The following is a 16,837-nucleotide window of genomic DNA, read 5'->3' on the forward strand; positions in this document are numbered from 1 at the left end:
CCATGCCTTTCTAAGGTCTTCGAAAGCCAAGTCAACAAACAGATTACCGACCATTTCGAATCTCACCATACCTTCTCTGCTATGCAATCTGGTTTCAGAGCTGGTCATGGGTGCACCTCAGCCACGCTCAAGGTCCTAAACTATATCTTAACCGCCATCAATAAGAAACATTAATGTGCAGCCGTATTCATTGATCTGGCCAAGGCTTTCGACTCTGTCAATCACCACATCCTCATCGGCAGACTCGACAGCCTTGGTTTCTCAAATGATTGCCTCGCCTGGTTCACCAACTACTTCTCTGATAGAGTTCGGTGTGTCAAATCGGAGGGTCTGCTGTCCGGACCTCTGGCAGTCTCTATGGGGTGCCACAGGGTTCAATTCTTGGACCGACTCTCTTCTCTGTATACATCAATGAGGTCGCTCTTGCTGCTGGTGAGTCTCTGATCCACCTCTACGCAGACGACACCATTCTGTATACTTCCGGCCCTTCATTGGACACTGTGTTAACAACCCTCCAGGCAAGCTTCAATGCCATACAACTCTCCTTCCGTGGCCTCCAATTGCTCTTAAATACAAGTAAAACTAAATGCATGCTCTTCAACCGATCGCTACCTGCACCTACCCGCCTGTCCAACATCACTACTCTGGACGGCTCTGACTTAGAATACGTGGACAACTACAAATACTTAGGTGTCTGGTTAGACTGTAAACTCTCCTTCCAGACCCATATCAAACATCTCCAATCCAAAGTTAAATCTAGAATTGGCTTCCTATTTCGCAACAAAGCATCCTTCACTCATGCTGCCAAACATACCCTTGTAAAACTGACCATCCTACCAATCCTCGACTTTGGCGATGTCATTTACAAAATAGCCTCCAATACCCTACTCAACAAATTGGATGCAGTCTATCACAGTGCAATCCGTTTTGTCACCAAAGCCCCATATACTACCCACCATTGCGACCTGTACGCTCTCGTTGGCTGGCCCTCGCTTCATACTCGTCGCCAAACCCACTGGCTCCATGTCATCTACAAGACCCTGCTAGGTAAAGTCCCCCTTATCTCAGCTCGCTGGTCACCATAGCATCTCCCACCTGTAGCACACGCTCCAGCAGGTATATCTCTCTAGTCACCCCCAAAACCAATTCTTTCTTTGGCCGCCTCTCCTTCCAGTTCTCTGCTGCCAATGACTGGAACGAACTACAAAAATCTCTGAAACTGGAAACACTTATCTCCTCACTAGCTTTAAGCACCAACTGTCAGAGCAGCTGACAGATTACTGCACCTGTACATAGCCCACCTATAATTTAGCCCAAACAACTACCTCTTTCCCAACTGTATTTAATTAATTTATTTATTTTGCTCCTTTGCACCCCATTATTTTTATTTCTACTTTGCACATTCTTCCATTGCAAAACTACCATTCCAGTGTTTTACTTGCTATATTGTATTTACTTTGCCACCATGGCCTTTTTTGCCTTTACCTCCCTTCTCACCTCATTTGCTCACATTGTATATAGACTTGTTTATACTGTATTATTGACTGTTTGTTTGTTTTACTCCATGTGTAACTCTGTGTCGTTGTATCTGTCGAACTGCTTTGCTTTATCTTGGCCAGGTCGCAATTGTAAATGAGAACTTGTTCTCAACTTGCCTACCTGGTTAAATAAAGGTGAAATGAAAATAAATAAATAAATAAATGTTTTCGATCCCTGTCCGTACCTGTTTTAAGAATTGCTGCTATCATTTCATCGTAGTTTCAATGGAGTGGTGTATATATAAAGTACAGTGTATTGATATTGCGTTTTTGGAAGCTCAGAGGGGGAGTGCATGCTATCTATGTATGAGGTCCTTTCTCCACTGAGTTTGTGTGCCAAATTCACATTTGCACAACAACCACTTTCCAGAATGTTGATATATATATATATATATATATATTACAGTAAAGAGTGGCATGGTGGCCAAGTGGTAAGGCGTCGGTCTCGTAAACAGAAGACCATGGGTTCAAATCCCATCTGTGCCTTTGTAGAAAAGGCTTCAAATTCCATGGAAATTTACAATCATTGGAGGACTTTGTAGAAAAATCATGTTGTATCAATATTAAAACACAACTATTAAATTAAGGGGAGGTATCTCTACGATAGAGCCACTTTACATGTTTCCTGTCCTACAGTATTCCCCAACTTGTCCTTTGAGAGTATTCACTTGTTAAATTAGCTTTTGCACAACTCCCACTTTCCACAATGTTGACATTCTAAGAATGAAATAGATGCGCAAAGCCATCTGTTTTTGTTAACTGAAGCACATGGGTTCAATCCCAGTTCGACGTTTATGGTAGATAGCTGATATTATGGAAATGTACTTTCATCACAACAGTGTAAAGAAAGGGTCAATTGTCTTGATATGGCCACTGCGACCTGTATGCTCTAGTCGGCTGGCCCTCGCTACATATTCGTCGCCAGAACCACTGGCTCCAGGTCATCTGTAAGTCTATGCTAGGTAAAGCTCCGCCTTATCAAGGCACTCACAGGCGGCCTAGTCCTTGCGCAGCAGTCCCTTCCAGCTGCAGTCAGAGCAGGAGATGCCCATCTGTAAATAGCCCACCCAATCTACCTACCTCATCGCCATATTGTTTTTATTTACTTTCTGGACTTTTGCACACCAGTATTTCTACTTGCACATCATCATCTGCTCATCTATCACTCCAGTGTTCATTTGCTAAATTGTGATTACTTCGGTACTATGGCATATTTATTGCCTTTAAAAAAAATCCCTTCTATTTTGTTATTGACTGTGCGCTAGTTTGTTCCATGTGTAACTCGTCGCCAGAACCACTGGTTCCAGGTCATCTGTAAGTCTATGCTAGGTAAAGCTCCGCCTTATCAAGGCACTCACAGGCGGCCTAGTCCTCTCGCAGCAGTCCCTTCCAGCTGCAGTCAGAGCAGGAGATGTTTACCCATTACATTTACATTTACATTTAAGTCATTTAGCAGACGCTCTTATCCAGAGCGACTTACAAATTGGTGCTTTCACCTTATGACATCCAGTGGAACAGCCACTTTACAATAGTGCATCTAGGTCTTTTAAGGGGGAGGGGGTGAGAAGGATTACTTTATCCTATCCTAGGTATTCCTTAAAGAGGTGGGGTTTCAGGTGTCTCCGGAAGGTGGTGATTGACTCCGCTGTCCTGGCGTCGTGAGGGAGTTTGTGGTTTGCATGTATGAGGTCCTGGGTTCAATCCCCAGCTTCTCCATGTTTTTTTGCAGGAAACAGAGATGTGCTAAATAATTTGGTTTTTTAATCTGAAGAACATGCATTCAATCCCTGTTAGTACATTTAAAGAACAGAAGTGGCATGGTTGCCAACTTTTATGGCATCATTTTCAAAAACTGAAGTTCATGTTTTCGATCCCTGTCCGTACCTGTTTTAAGAATTGCTGCTATCATTTCATTGTAGTTTCAATGGAGTGGTGTATATATAAAGTACAGTGTATTGATATTGCATTTTATCTGCAAATTAAATGGGATGGAAGCTCAGAGGGGAGGGCATGCTATATATGTATGAGGTCCTTTCTCCACTGAGTTTGTGTGCCAAATTCACATTTGCACAACTACTACTTTCCAGAATGTTGATATATATATATATATATATTGCAGTATAGAGTGGCATGGTGGCCAAGTGGTAAGGCGTCGGTCTCGTACACTGAAGACCATGGGTTCAAATCCCATCCGTGCCTTTATAGAAAAGGCTTCAAATTCCATGGAAATTTACATTCATTGGAGGACTTTGTAGAAAAATCATGTTGCATCAATATTTGAACATAACTATTATATTAAGGGGAAGTATCTCTACGATAGAGCCACTTTACATGTTTCCTGTCACTAGCTAGTCTAACTTGCTAAATAGAGATTTGTAATTTAACTTTGACCAAAAAAAGCAATTTCTCTACATTATCACATTCCTCTCAAATTGTACATTTGCTTGACTCGTTAAGGCAACTTCCATCTGTTTTGTCAGCAATCTTCGTTGAGCGCCACAAGGCAAGGGTGGCTCGTGTCAAAAGTAGTCTTTGGTCATCAAAGCCTTGGGACCCAAATGCATAATGATTGCTCAAACTCCCCCTTGTGGTGGTCTGGAGCAATGAAGCCGTCCTGCGGTGCAAGCTCTCAACTTTTTAAGGAGTGTCTTCAGACCCCGCTGTTCCGTACGGTGTGTTGAAATCTTATCCTGATGCGGAATAGATTGCAACGTAATCGTAGAGACCTTCGTAGTTCGGACTTGGAGATTGTGAAGAGATGTCTTGTGGGGAATGCATGGGTGTCTGAGCTGTGTGCTAGTAGTTTTAAAAAACAGACAGCTCGGTACATTCAGCTTGTCAACACTTCTTACACAAACAAGTAGCGATGAAGTCAAGCTCTTCCCATTTGAGCCATGAGAGATTGACATGCATATCATTAAAGAAGAAATGTCCATATTTGGATGGAAACCAAGCTAGTGAGCGGTATCAAGGAAAGTTGTAATTTCAGTTGAAAATTACCAACACTGCATCCAACCACAGCCCTGCTGGTTTCACTTTGGCAAACCACTATAACATTGAGTCAGTTCATCCTACTGGACATTGGAAAGCTTTTGTTTTGACACCCATCGTTTGTCCTAGACGGGAAATTCTCCATCCCTCCGATGGATGGTTCAGAGTTCCATGCTGATTGATACATGTCAGATGACAAGCCTACTACATGCGCCTTGGTGTTAAATGCAAATCAGATACAATTAAGGTAGCTCCAACGGTTAGGATTGTTTTATATAGAACACTTTATTTGACATGTTAGAACAAGACATTACACCCAAAGAATGTATCCAGAAGAAACATATAAATGACGCTCCTCAAAGAGGTCTTTGACATGTCGTTGACCTGTTAAAAGAGAGAGAAACTATTAGTTCAGTTATGGTCTGCCAGGGTCTGAAAAGCATAAAACAAGACCTACCTCTTTTCGAGTTGTCCTGATTCACACATTGTCCACTACAGGGGCCGCCAGAGGGACTACTGGCATCACAGATGACCACATCACAATGGACAAAGACCTAGGAATCAAATATTTGATGGTGTCATAAAAAGGTATGATTGCCACTCACACAAAATTAACCAATAAAGATTGTTGGGGTAACTTTGTTACCTGGCCACTCGGCTCAACCGCATCCTCGGCGAAGGAAAACATATAGGCCTCAAAGCGTTTGACGTGAGGGGGAAGTGGACCCTGGCATCAGCTACTACCGGGTGGAAGACGACACGGTATGGATCCTCGGGTTCTCACAGCTGCCAGTGTAGAGAGGGGACTAAGTTAAGAACAAGAAAACGCTGCAAACCCCAACCGCCTTGTGTACGAAGTCTTGTGGTGGTGTCATTCATGACTGTCCTGTGAGGATCAGATCAATTTACAGCAGAAGTGGGTTCTTTCTCCCCCTCCAGTATAACTAAAGGAATGTTTTTGCTAACAGGCCTTTCCCAACAAAAATAACCTTTGTCTTGAAAAAACATATTTCATATACAATGTAAAGGCTCGAGACTTCCTACCTGTAGAGTGAGGACGTTTCTAGTAAAAATGAAAACCAATATGACATTTTTCTATAGCTAATCTCTGACCAGTCTTATGTTAGAAATATTGTTCCAGTATTCACTTTGAACGTGTTAGAGAAACTCCCCTAGAAAATGTGCATAGTAAGTAGCCATGCCACGAGGGACAGAGAGTTGGTCAGACTGACAGAAGCGTCCCCGGCGGCCAGAGTGCATAAAAGGAATGGTAACAGAAATTAACATTAACCAGAAAACCGTGAGGCGCAAGCTACACGTTTGGAACATTCCTAAACTCACAAGTACCTAGAAAAATGACCTTACGTGAGATCATTCTGCTACTATATCCAAACCATCATACTCATCACCCACTGAGGAATCAGCGACAGGGTTGATTAGCCCATCTTCCAGAACGAGTGAAAGGAAAACCCATCCTGTAGTTCTGTTCAAGACTGGAGCCACGGACAACCAACGACATTGTGATCTCATGTAGCCAATCAGAGAGAAGACCAACCACCTACCTTTCCACGTCGGGCATCCCGCATAAATACATTCATGCTTTTACTCCAAGCTGGTGCCGGTTTGTGTGTTCAAAAATGTAGCAATGATAAGTGTCCCTTACGGAACGGTGGGGGGTGTGAAGAGAAACCTTGTAACAAGCTGTCATATTGTGTCACCTGTGTGTTTAGCCTGTGTTATTTAGTTAGCTAGTAATTCTCCGAGATGGAGAATCCATCTCTCCGAGATGGCATAGCAGTTCAGACGTCTTTTGTCCTCGTCTTGTCGTGTATATATATATATTTACAACTTTTTTTTCACATACATTTTATTTTTATTTTCCATCAACTCATCTTCAATACACTCTCCTGCAACCTGCCTCACCAATTGATATGTATAAATACGTATTATTTACCTCAAATCTGCAATCAAATCTGCAATCCTCCAAGAAGCTAGCCAGAAGCTAGCCAGAAACTCCAAGAAGCTAGCCAGAAGCTAGCCAGGAGCTAGCCAGAAGCTAATCAGAAGCTAGTTAGCTTCTTTACTGGCAACTCGTTCGTATTCAGCTAACCACGGTTTGTGGTCATCAGCTATCCTTTAACTCGAAAATCTATCGCCAGTTTTGTACGGCGCAGCGCGGCTCGGAACGGAACATACCGGACCGATTTTTCTCTCCATGTCCCTGGATTTCAACTGCTCTCTGGACATTCACTCCCGGATCTCACAGCTAGCTGGCTGCTATCCGTGTGTCTATCTGCTTTCGTCGATTCCGGAGCAAACATCAATTACTCCGGAGCTAGCGAGCTCCGTCAACCACTCCTGAGCTCCGTCAATCACTCCTGGGCTGCAGTCACCTATCCGGACCCATTTTACTGCCTACACGGAGCCCCTCCGGGCCTTCACAACTGGACTGCCGACGTTATCTACCCGAAGGAGATCCGGCTGGCTCCTCCGTCGCGACGTTACCTGAATGCCCATCTGCGGCCTGCTAACCGTTAGCTGTCTTACCGGATGCTCTCAGAATAGACAATCGGACAATTTATTTATTTTTATTATTAACATGTTTCTTCTTGGGCCTCTATAACTATATCTATTGTTTTTATTTTTGTTGTTGTTGTGTGATTTGGACTAATCCCCTCTACAACACGGAACTCCACTAATCTACTGACGGAACGCAAGAGGTGGCTAACAACAGACCTCCATCCTATGCTAGCTTGCTACCGATGTCCTGGCTAGCTGTCTAAATCGCCGTGACCCCCAAACCAACCTCTCCACTCCCTGGACCCTTTTGATCACTCGACTAAGGATGCCTCTCCTTAATGTCAATATGTCTTGTCCATTGCTGTTCTGGTTAGTGTTTATTGGCTTATTTCACTGTAGAGCCTCTAGTCCTGCTCACTATACCTTATCCAACTTATTAGTTCCACCACCCACACATGCAATGACATCTCCTGGTTTCAATGATGTTTCTAGAGACAATATCTCTCTCTTCATCACTCAATACCTAGGTTTACCTCCACTGTACTCACATCCTACCATACCTTTGTCTGTACATTATACCTTGATGCTTTTTTATCGCCCCAAGAAACCTCCTTTTACTCTCTGTTCCAAACGTTCTAGACGACCAATTCTTATTGCTTTTAGCCGTACCCTTATTCTTCTCCTCCTATGTTCCTCTGGCGATGTAGAGGTGAATCCAGGCCCTGCAGTGCCTAGCTCCACTCCTATTCCCCAGGCGCTCTCTTTTGATGACTTCTGTAACCGTAATAGCCTTGGTTTCATGCATGTTAACATTAGAAGCCTCCTCCCTAAGTTTGTTCTTTTCACTGCTTTAGCACACTCTGCCAACCCGGATGTTCTAGCTGTGTCTGAATCCTGGCTTAGGAAGACCACCAAAAATTCAGAAATTTTCATTCCAAACTACAACATTTTCAGACAAGATAGAACTGCCAAAGGGGCGGTGTTGCAATCTACTGCAAAGATAGCCTGCAGAGTTCTGTCCTACTATCCAGGTCTGTACCCAAACAATTTGAACTTCTACTTTTAAAAATCCACCTCTCTAAAAACAAGTCTCTCACCGTTGCCGCCTGCTATAGACCACCCTCTGCTCCCAGCTGTGCTCTGGACACCATATGTGAACTGATTGCCCCCATCTATCTTCAGAGCTCGTGCTGCTAGGCGACCTAAACTGGAACATGCTTAACACCCCAGCCATCCTACAATCTAAACTTGATGCCCTCAATCTCACACAAATTATCAATGAACCTACCAGGTACCCCCCAAAGCCTTAAACACGGGCACCCTCATAGATATCATCCTAACCAACTTCCCTCTAAATACACCTCTGCTGTCTTCAACCAAGATCTCAGCGATCACTGCCTCATTGCCTGCATCCGTAATGGGTCAGCGGTCAAACGACCTCCACTCATCACTGTAAAACGCTCCCTGAAACACTTCAGCGAGCAGGCCTTTCTAATCGACCTGGCCGGGGTGTCCTGGAAGGATATTGATCTCATCCCGTCAGTAGAGGATGCCTGGATATTTTTTTAAATGCCTTCCTAACAATCTTAAATAAACATGCCCCATTCAAGAAAATTAGAACCAGGAACAGATATAGCCCTTGGTTCTCCCAGACCTGACTGCCCTTAACCAACACAAAAACATCCTATGGCGTTCTGCATTAGCATCGAACAGCCCCGTGATATGCAGCTGTTCAGGGAAGCTAGAAACCGTTATACACAGGCAGTTAGAAAAGCCAAGGCTAGCTTTTTCAAGCAGAAATTTGCTTCCTGCAACACTAACTCTAAAAAGTTCTGGGACACTGTAAAGTCCATGGAGAATAAGAACACCTCCTCCCAGCTGCCCACTGCACTGAAGATAGGAAACACTGTCACCACTGATAAATCCACCATAATTGAGAATTTCAATAAGCATTTTTCTACGGCTGGCCATGCTTTCCACCTGGCAACTCCTACCCCGGTCAACAGCACTGCACCCCCAACAGCAACTCGCCCAAGCCTTCCCCATTTCTCCTTCTCCCAAATCCATTCAGCTGAAGTTCTGAAAGAGCTGAAAAATCTGGACCCCTACAAATCAGCCGGGCTAGACAATCTGGACCCTTTCTTTCTAAAATTATCTGCCGAAATTGTTGCCACCCCTATTACTAGCCTGTTCAACCTCTCTTTCGTGTCATCTGAGATTCCCAAAGATTGGAAAGCAGCTGCGGTCATCCCCCTCTTCAAAGGGGGGACACTCTTGACCCAAACTGCTACAGACCTATATCTATCCTACCATGCCTTTCTAAGGTCTTCGAAAGCCAAGTCAACAAACAGATTACCGACCATTTCGAATCTCACCATACCTTCTCTGCTATGCAATCTGGTTTCAGAGCTGGTCATGGGTGCACCTCAGCCACGCTCAAGGTCCTAAACGATATCTTAACCGCCATCGATAAGAAACATTACTGTGCAGCCGTATTCATTGATCTGGCCAAGGCTTTCGACTCTGTCAACCACCACATTCTCATCGGCAGACTCGACAGCCTTGGTTTCTCAAATGATTGCCTCGCCTGGTTCACCAACTACTTCTCTGATAGAGTTCAGTGTGTCAAATCGGAGGGTCTGCTGTCCGGACCTCTGGCAGTCTCTATGGGGTGCCACAGGGTTCAATTCTTGGACCTACTCTCTTCTCTGTATACATCAATGAGGTCGCTCTTGCTGCTGGTGAGTCTCTGATCCACCTCTACGCAGACGACACCATTCTGTATACTTCCGGCCCTTCTTTGGACACTGTGTTAACAACCCTCCAGGCAAGCTTCAATGCCATACAACTCTCCTTCCGTGGCCTCCAATTGCTCTTAAATACAAGTAAAACTAAATGCATGCTCTTCAACTGATCGCTACCTGCACCTACCCGCCTGTCCAACATCACTACTCTGGACGGCTCTGACTTAGAATACGTGGACAACTACAAATACTTAGGTGTCTGGTTAGACTGTAAACTCTCCTTCCAGACCCATATCAAACATCTCCAATCCAAAGTTAAATCTAGAATTGGCTTCCTATTTCGCAACAAAGCATCCTTCACTCATGCTGCCAAACATACCCTTGTAAAACTGACCATCCTACCAATCCTCGACTTTGGCGATGTCATTTACAAAATAGCCTCCAATACCCTACTCAACAAATTGGATGCAGTCTATCACAGTGCTATCCGTTTTGTCACCAAAGCCCCATATACTACCCACCATTGCGACCTGTACGCTCTCGTTGGCTGGCCCTCGCTTCATACTCGTCGCCAAACCCACTGGCTCCATGTCATCTACAAGACCCTGCTAGGTAAAGTCCCCCTTATCTCAGCTCGCTGGTCACCATAGCATCTCCCACCTGTAGCACACGCTCCAGCAGGTATATCTCTCTAGTCACCCCCAAAACCAATTCTTTCTTTGGCCGCCTCTCCTTCCAGTTCTCTGCTGCCAATGACTGGAACGAACTACAAAAATCTCTTAAATTGGAAACACTTATCTCCCTCACTAGCTTTAAGCACCAACTGTCAGAGCATCTTACAGATTACTGCACCTGTACATAGCCCACCTATAATTTAGCCCAAACAACTACCTCTTTCCCAACTGTATTTAATTAATTTATTTATTTTGCTCCTTTGCACCCCATTATTTTTATTTCTACTTTGCACATTCTTCCATTGCAATACTACCATTCCAGTGTTTTACTTGCTATATTGTATTCACTTTGCCACCATGGCCTTTTTTGCCTTTACCTCCCTTCTCACCTAATTTGCTCACATTGTATATAGACTTGTTTTTTTGTTTTGTTTTTTTACTGTATTATTGACTGTATGTTTGTTTTACTCCATGTGTAACTCTGTGTCGTTGTATGTGTCGAACTGCTTTGCTTTATCTTGGCCAGGTCGCAATTGTAAATGAGAACTTGTTCTCAACTTGCTTACCTGGTTAAATAAAGGTGAAATAAATAAATAAATAAATAAATAATTCAATTAAACCAACTTGTATAGTACTGAATCATAAGGCTGGGGTTTTTGCAGCTGCAAGGAGTATACGATGTAAGGGTTAATAAGTTAACTATCAATTTGATAGATTTCTACCGTCTAGAGTTTAAGTCGGGAGACGGTAACTCTTTAAAACCGCTTCCTCGGCACCCCAAATCCTAACATGATTCATTTAGAGTCGGCTAACAATTAAACAGTCCTCAGATAATTCAAGGTCACGTCACGACAGTGGTTTGTTGGTTTTAATTTCTGATCTTTTGGCCCATCAGACGTGGATGAATCTGATTTAGTACGTTTTTATTTTATAGAACAGAAATTGGGCTTTCCGTCAACAATATTTATTTTGGTCTACTGCAATGGCTTGTTAATAAATGACGGATGTCAAACATGTATATTCTATTCCATTGACATGAGGTGAGATGTCCCTCTAAATGGTTCTTAAAATTCTAAATGATCCAGAATGGTCAGACTACAGGCGACCTGAATATTGATCAATTGACCGTGTTTTAACCAAAGTTGCCGAATAGACAGTCGGTATCATCAACAAGGCAATCATATTTTTCAACACGAGTACTTCATTTTAAACAAGAATTTCATGCAATGCGCCAGAGCAATTCTTCCGCTGTTGGAAAAATTGGTCACACAAAATCAATTCTACACCCACGACATCGGATTCACATGTGGAGGACTTCTGTGAACGGCGCAGCTCTACTCTACAAGTAACCTACGCAGACAGTTTAGGCCTACTTTTTTTATTTGCATCTTTGGGAGGTTTATCCTTTACTGTTTAACTGCCAGATATTAGCAAAAAGGAATTTGTGAAATCTGAAGACGTTACATTAAGAGACAAATGCCCACACCAGTACAAATCCACTTGAGCTGAATGACGATGGTCAGGATTTTGCACAACGAGATAGTTGCAGTTGCAGCTGAAGTGACAAATCTGAACTGCCCATTTAGTGCACAGCCATGTGAATGTTGTGCCTTTTCCTATGATATACAAAACATTTCAGCCTGTTTAAAAAAAAAACTGCTATGACATTGCTGATTTAATAAACAGCTGCAAAATTACTCCGTGTCCACATGGCCAAATTTAGGTTTTTGATACCATTTCATAAATATGGTAAAATTGCGTGATTTGATAGCATTTTGCAAACCCGATCCCCCAAATGAATGGTTTTGACCAATAAAGTTGCTTCACTACACTGCTTGGTGTAACATGCATCCACATACTGAAAAGGCACCCGCAAAATAAAGTGTCATTTGAAGCGTGCATAATCATGGTCAAAGTCATTGTAGCCCATTACAATGTAGGAAAAAGTCATCTTTCAATAGTTAACCAATTTAAATTGTGAGTCACATGCATGTGAAATGTCAAGGGTGCCACAGAAGAAGTTGAGTGATTTTCCGAAATAGCTCAGTTGGGAGAGCGGTAGATCTAAAGGTCCCTGGTTTGATCCCGGGTTTCAGCATTTGTATTTGTTCTTTCTTTATGCTCTGGCTTCAAGGAAACTATCCACAGCTTTGTTTGTGGGCCTCAATGGTGTGTGCTACGCTGCTACTCTGAAAGTAAGTACTATCTTGCTTTTTCATCTGACATTTTGACATCAGTGTTACAGGAAAGTTGCATGTCATTGTTACATGACAGTAGGTTGTCGTAAGACAAGGCTGCATGAAGTGTGAACTGGAGTTTTCTTGGATCCATAAAACAATGTGCTTTTGGAGAATGTGGGCATCGATCCCACTACCTCACGCGTGCAAAGCATTTGAGCTAATTCCCCAGCCGTTTGGAATTTCCGCAAGAAGCAACCAAGAGGGTCCAGTCTTGTCAGGCTATGCTGTTGGTGGACTTGTTTGTTGACGTGCCAGCACTTGCAGAGGCTCGGTGCATTTCAACAATTGAGCAAAAGAGCAAATGGCCGGTTAGCTCAGTTGGTTAGAGTGTGGTGCTAATAACGCCAAGGTCATGGGTTCGATCCCCATACTGGCTATTATGTACATTTTGAGTGTCAAAATTATGAGTCACATGCATGTGAATTGTCAAGGGTGCCACAGAATTATGTTGAGTGAATTGCTGGAATAGCTCAGTTGGGAGAGCGTTAGACTGAAGATCTAAAGGTCCCTGGTTCGATCCCGGGTTTCGGCATCTGTATTTGTTCTTTCTTTATGCTCTGGCTTCAAGGAAACTTTCCACAGCTTTGTTTGTGGGCCTCAATGGTGTGTGCTACGCTGCTCCTCTGAAAGTAAGTAATGTCTTGCTTTTTCATCTGACATTTTGACATCAAGTGTTACATTAAAGTTGCTTGTCATTGCTACATGACAGTAGGTTGTCGTAAGACAAGGCTGCATGAAGTGTGAACTGCAGCTTTCTTGGATCCACAAAAAATGTGTTTTTTGGGGAATGCGGGCATGATCCCACTACCTATAGCATGCTAAGCAAACACAATACCAATTGATCAAATTCCCCAGCTGTTTGGAATTGCCACAAGGAGCAACCAAGAGTGTCCAGTCTTGTCAGGCTATGCTGTTGGTGGACTTGTTAGTTTGCGCTCCAGCACTTGCAGAGGCTCGGTGCATCTCAACAATTGTGCTCTGTAGCCAGCGGCCGGTTAGCTCAGTTGGTTAGAGTGTGTGATACGCTGCTCTCTGAAAGTAAGTAATGTCTTTCTTTTTCATCTGACATTGTGACATCAGTGTTACATGAGAGTTTCTTGTCATTGTTACATGACAGTTTCTTGTCATTGTTTACATGACAGTAGGTTGTCGTAAGACAAGGCTGCATGAAGTGTGAACTGGAGTTTTCTTGGATCCATAAAACAATGTGCTTTTGGAGAATGTGGGCATCGATCCCACTACCTCACGCGTGCAAAGCATTTGAGCTAATTCCCCAGCCGTTTGGAATTTCCTTAAGAAGCAACCAAGAGGGTCCAGTCTTGTCAGGCTATGCTGTTGGTGGACTTGTTTGTTGACGTGCCAGCACTTGCAGAGGCTCGGTGCATTTCAACAATTGAGCAAAATAGCAAATGGCCGGTTAGCTCAGTTGGTTAGAGTGTGGTGCTAATAACGCCAAGGTCATGGGTTCGATCCCCATACTGGCTATTATGTACATTTTGAGTGTCAAAATTATGAGTCACATGCATGTGAATTGTCAAGGGTGCCACAGAATTATGTTGAGTGAATTGCCGGAATAGCTCAGTTGGGAGAGCGTTAGACTGAAGATCTAAAGGTCCCTGGTTCGATCCCGGGTTTCGGCATCTGTATTTGTTCTTTCTTTATGCTCTGGCTTCAAGGAAACTTTCCACAGCTTTGTTTGTGGGCCTCAATGGTGTGTGCTACGCTGCTCCTCTGAAAGTAAGTAATGTCTTGCTTTTTCATCTGACATTTTGACATCAGTGTTACATTAAAGTTGCTTGTCATTGCTACATGACAGTAGGTTGTCGTAAGACAAGGCTGCATGAAGTGTGAACTGCAGCTTTCTTGGATCCACAAAAAATGTGTTTTTGGGGAATGCGGGCATCGATCCCACTACCTATAGCATGCTAAGCAAACACAATACCAATTGATCAAATTCCCCAGCTGTTTGGAATTGCCACAAGGAGCAACCAAGAGTGTCCAGTCTTGTCAGGCTATGCTGTTGGTGGACTTGTTAGTTTGCGCTCCAGCACTTGCAGAGGCTCGGTGCATCTCAACAATTGTGCTCTGTAGCCAGCGGCCGGTTAGCTCAGTTGGTTAGAGTGTGTGATACGCTGCTCTCTGAAAGTAAGTAATGTCTTTCTTTTTCATCTGACATTGTGACATCAGTGTTACATGAGAGTTTCTTGTCATTGTTACATGACAGTTTCTTGTCATTGTTTACATGACAGTAGGTTGTCGTAAGACAAGGCTGCATGAAGTGTGAACTGGAGTTTTCTTGGATCCATAAAACAATGTGCTTTTGGAGAATGTGGGCATCGATCCCACTACCTCACGCGTGCAAAGCATTTGAGCTAATTCCCCAGCCGTTTGGAATTTCCGCAAGAAGCAACCAAGAGGGTCCAGTCTTGTCAGGCTATGCTGTTGGTGGACTTGTTTGTTGACGTGCCAGCACTTGCAGAGGCTCGGTGCATTTCAACAATTGAGCAAAAGAGCAAATGGCCGGTTAGCTCAGTTGGTTAGAGTGTGGTGCTAATAACGCCAAGGTCATGGGTTCGATCCCCATACTGGCTATTATGTACATTTTGAGTGTCAAAATTATGAGTCACATGCATGTGAATTGTCAAGGGTGCCACAGAATTATGTTGAGTGAATTGCTGGAAAAGCTCAGTTGGGACACCGTTAGACTAAAGGCCCCTGGTTCGATCCTGGGTTTCGGCATTTGTATTTGTTCTTTCTTTATGCTCTGGCTTCAAGGAAACTTTCCACAGCTTTGTTTGTGGGCCTCAATGGTGTGTGATACGCTGCTCTCTGAAAGTAAGTAATGTCTTTCTTTTTCATCTGACATTGTGACATCAGTGTTACATGAGAGTTTCTTGTCATTGTTACATGACAGTTTCTTGTCATTGTTTACATGACAGTAGGTTGTCGTAAGACAAGGCTGCATGAAGTGTGAACTGGAGTTTTCTTGGATCCATAAAACAATGTGCTTTTGGAGAATGTGGGCATCGATCCCACTACCTCACACGTGCAAAGCATTTGAGCTAATTCCCCAGCCGTTTGGAATTTCCTTAAGAAGCAACCAAGAGGGTCCAGTCTTGTCAGGCTATGCTGTTGGTGGACTTGTTTGTTGACGTGCCAGCACTTGCAGAGGCTCGGTGCATTTCAACAATTGAGCAAAATAGCAAATGGCCGGTTAGCTCAGTTGGTTAGAGTGTGGTGCTAATAACTCCAAGGTCATGGGTTCGATCCCCATACTGGCTATTATGTACATTTTGAGTGTCAAAATTATGAGTCACATGCATGTGAATTGTCAAGGGTGCCACAGAATTATGTTGAGTGAATTGCCGGAATAGCTCAGTTGGGAGAGCGTTAGACTGAAGATCTAAAGGTCCCTGGTTCGATCCTGGGTTTCGGCATCTGTATTTGTTCTTTCTTTATGCTCTGGCTTCAAGGAAACTTTCCACAGCTTTGTTTGTGGGCCTCAATGGTGTGTGCTACGCTGCTCCTCTGAAAGTAAGTAATGTCTTGCTTTTTCATCTGACATTTTGACATCAGTGTTACATTAAAGTTGCTTGTCATTGCTACATGACAGTAGGTTGTCGTAAGACAAGGCTGCATGAAGTGTGAACTGCAGCTTTATTGGATCCACAAAAAAATGTATTTTTGGGGAATGCGGGCATCGATCCCACTACCTATAGCATGCTAAGCAAACACAATACCAATTGATCAAATTCCCCAGCTGTTTGGAATTGCCACAAGGAGCAACCAAGAGTGTCCAGTCTTGTCAGGCTATGCTGTTGGTGGACTTGTTAGTTTGCGCTCCAGCACTTGCAGAGGCTCGGTGCATCTCAACAATTGTGCTCTGTAGCCAGCGGCCGGTTAGCTCAGTTGGTTAGAGTGTGTGATACGCTGCTCTCTGAAAGTAAGTAATGTCTTTCTTTTTCATCTGACATTGTGACATCAGTGTTACATGAGAGTTTCTTGTCATTGTTACATGACAGTTTCTTGTCATTGTTTACATGACAGTAGGTTGTCGTAAGACAAGGCTGCATGAAGTGTGAAATTGGAGCTTTCTTGGATCCATAAAACAATGTGCTTTTGGAGAATGT

General features: G+C 43.5%; 1 long non-coding RNA gene and 9 other non-coding genes across 10 annotated transcripts; 9 read left to right on the top strand and 1 right to left on the bottom strand.

The window, feature by feature from the left end:
- The first annotated feature begins 1,952 nt into the window (after positions 1–1,952).
- trnat-cgu (transfer RNA threonine (anticodon CGU)) lies at positions 1,953–2,024 on the top strand. Its single transcript has one exon. It is a non-coding gene; the product is annotated as a tRNA-Thr (tRNA).
- Positions 2,025–3,665: 1,641 nt separating this feature from the next.
- trnat-cgu (transfer RNA threonine (anticodon CGU)) lies at positions 3,666–3,737 on the top strand. The gene has a single exon. It is a non-coding gene; the product is annotated as a tRNA-Thr (tRNA).
- A 1,058-nt stretch (positions 3,738–4,795) lies between these two features.
- Positions 4,796–5,268, bottom strand: LOC135567354 (uncharacterized). Its single transcript, XR_010462337.1, has 3 exons — positions 5,176–5,268; positions 4,987–5,083; positions 4,796–4,913 (listed from the first exon to the last, which is right to left on the bottom strand). It is a non-coding gene; the product is annotated as an uncharacterized LOC135567354 (long non-coding RNA).
- A 7,742-nt stretch (positions 5,269–13,010) lies between these two features.
- Positions 13,011–13,084, top strand: trnai-aau (transfer RNA isoleucine (anticodon AAU)). The gene has a single exon. It is a non-coding gene; the product is annotated as a tRNA-Ile (tRNA).
- Positions 13,085–13,166: 82 nt separating this feature from the next.
- On the top strand, positions 13,167–13,239 carry trnaf-gaa (transfer RNA phenylalanine (anticodon GAA)). The gene has a single exon. It is a non-coding gene; the product is annotated as a tRNA-Phe (tRNA).
- An 879-nt stretch (positions 13,240–14,118) lies between these two features.
- On the top strand, positions 14,119–14,192 carry trnai-aau (transfer RNA isoleucine (anticodon AAU)). The gene has a single exon. It is a non-coding gene; the product is annotated as a tRNA-Ile (tRNA).
- Positions 14,193–14,274: 82 nt separating this feature from the next.
- Positions 14,275–14,347, top strand: trnaf-gaa (transfer RNA phenylalanine (anticodon GAA)). Its single transcript has one exon. It is a non-coding gene; the product is annotated as a tRNA-Phe (tRNA).
- Positions 14,348–15,225: 878 nt separating this feature from the next.
- On the top strand, positions 15,226–15,299 carry trnai-aau (transfer RNA isoleucine (anticodon AAU)). The gene has a single exon. It is a non-coding gene; the product is annotated as a tRNA-Ile (tRNA).
- A 616-nt stretch (positions 15,300–15,915) lies between these two features.
- trnai-aau (transfer RNA isoleucine (anticodon AAU)) lies at positions 15,916–15,989 on the top strand. Its single transcript has one exon. It is a non-coding gene; the product is annotated as a tRNA-Ile (tRNA).
- An 82-nt stretch (positions 15,990–16,071) lies between these two features.
- On the top strand, positions 16,072–16,144 carry trnaf-gaa (transfer RNA phenylalanine (anticodon GAA)). The gene has a single exon. It is a non-coding gene; the product is annotated as a tRNA-Phe (tRNA).
- The last annotated feature ends 693 nt before the right edge of the window (positions 16,145–16,837 follow it).

This window comes from Oncorhynchus nerka, unplaced genomic scaffold (assembly GCF_034236695.1).
Source record: "Oncorhynchus nerka isolate Pitt River unplaced genomic scaffold, Oner_Uvic_2.0 unplaced_scaffold_2114, whole genome shotgun sequence".
Classification (NCBI taxonomy): Eukaryota; Metazoa; Chordata; class Actinopteri; order Salmoniformes; family Salmonidae; genus Oncorhynchus; species Oncorhynchus nerka.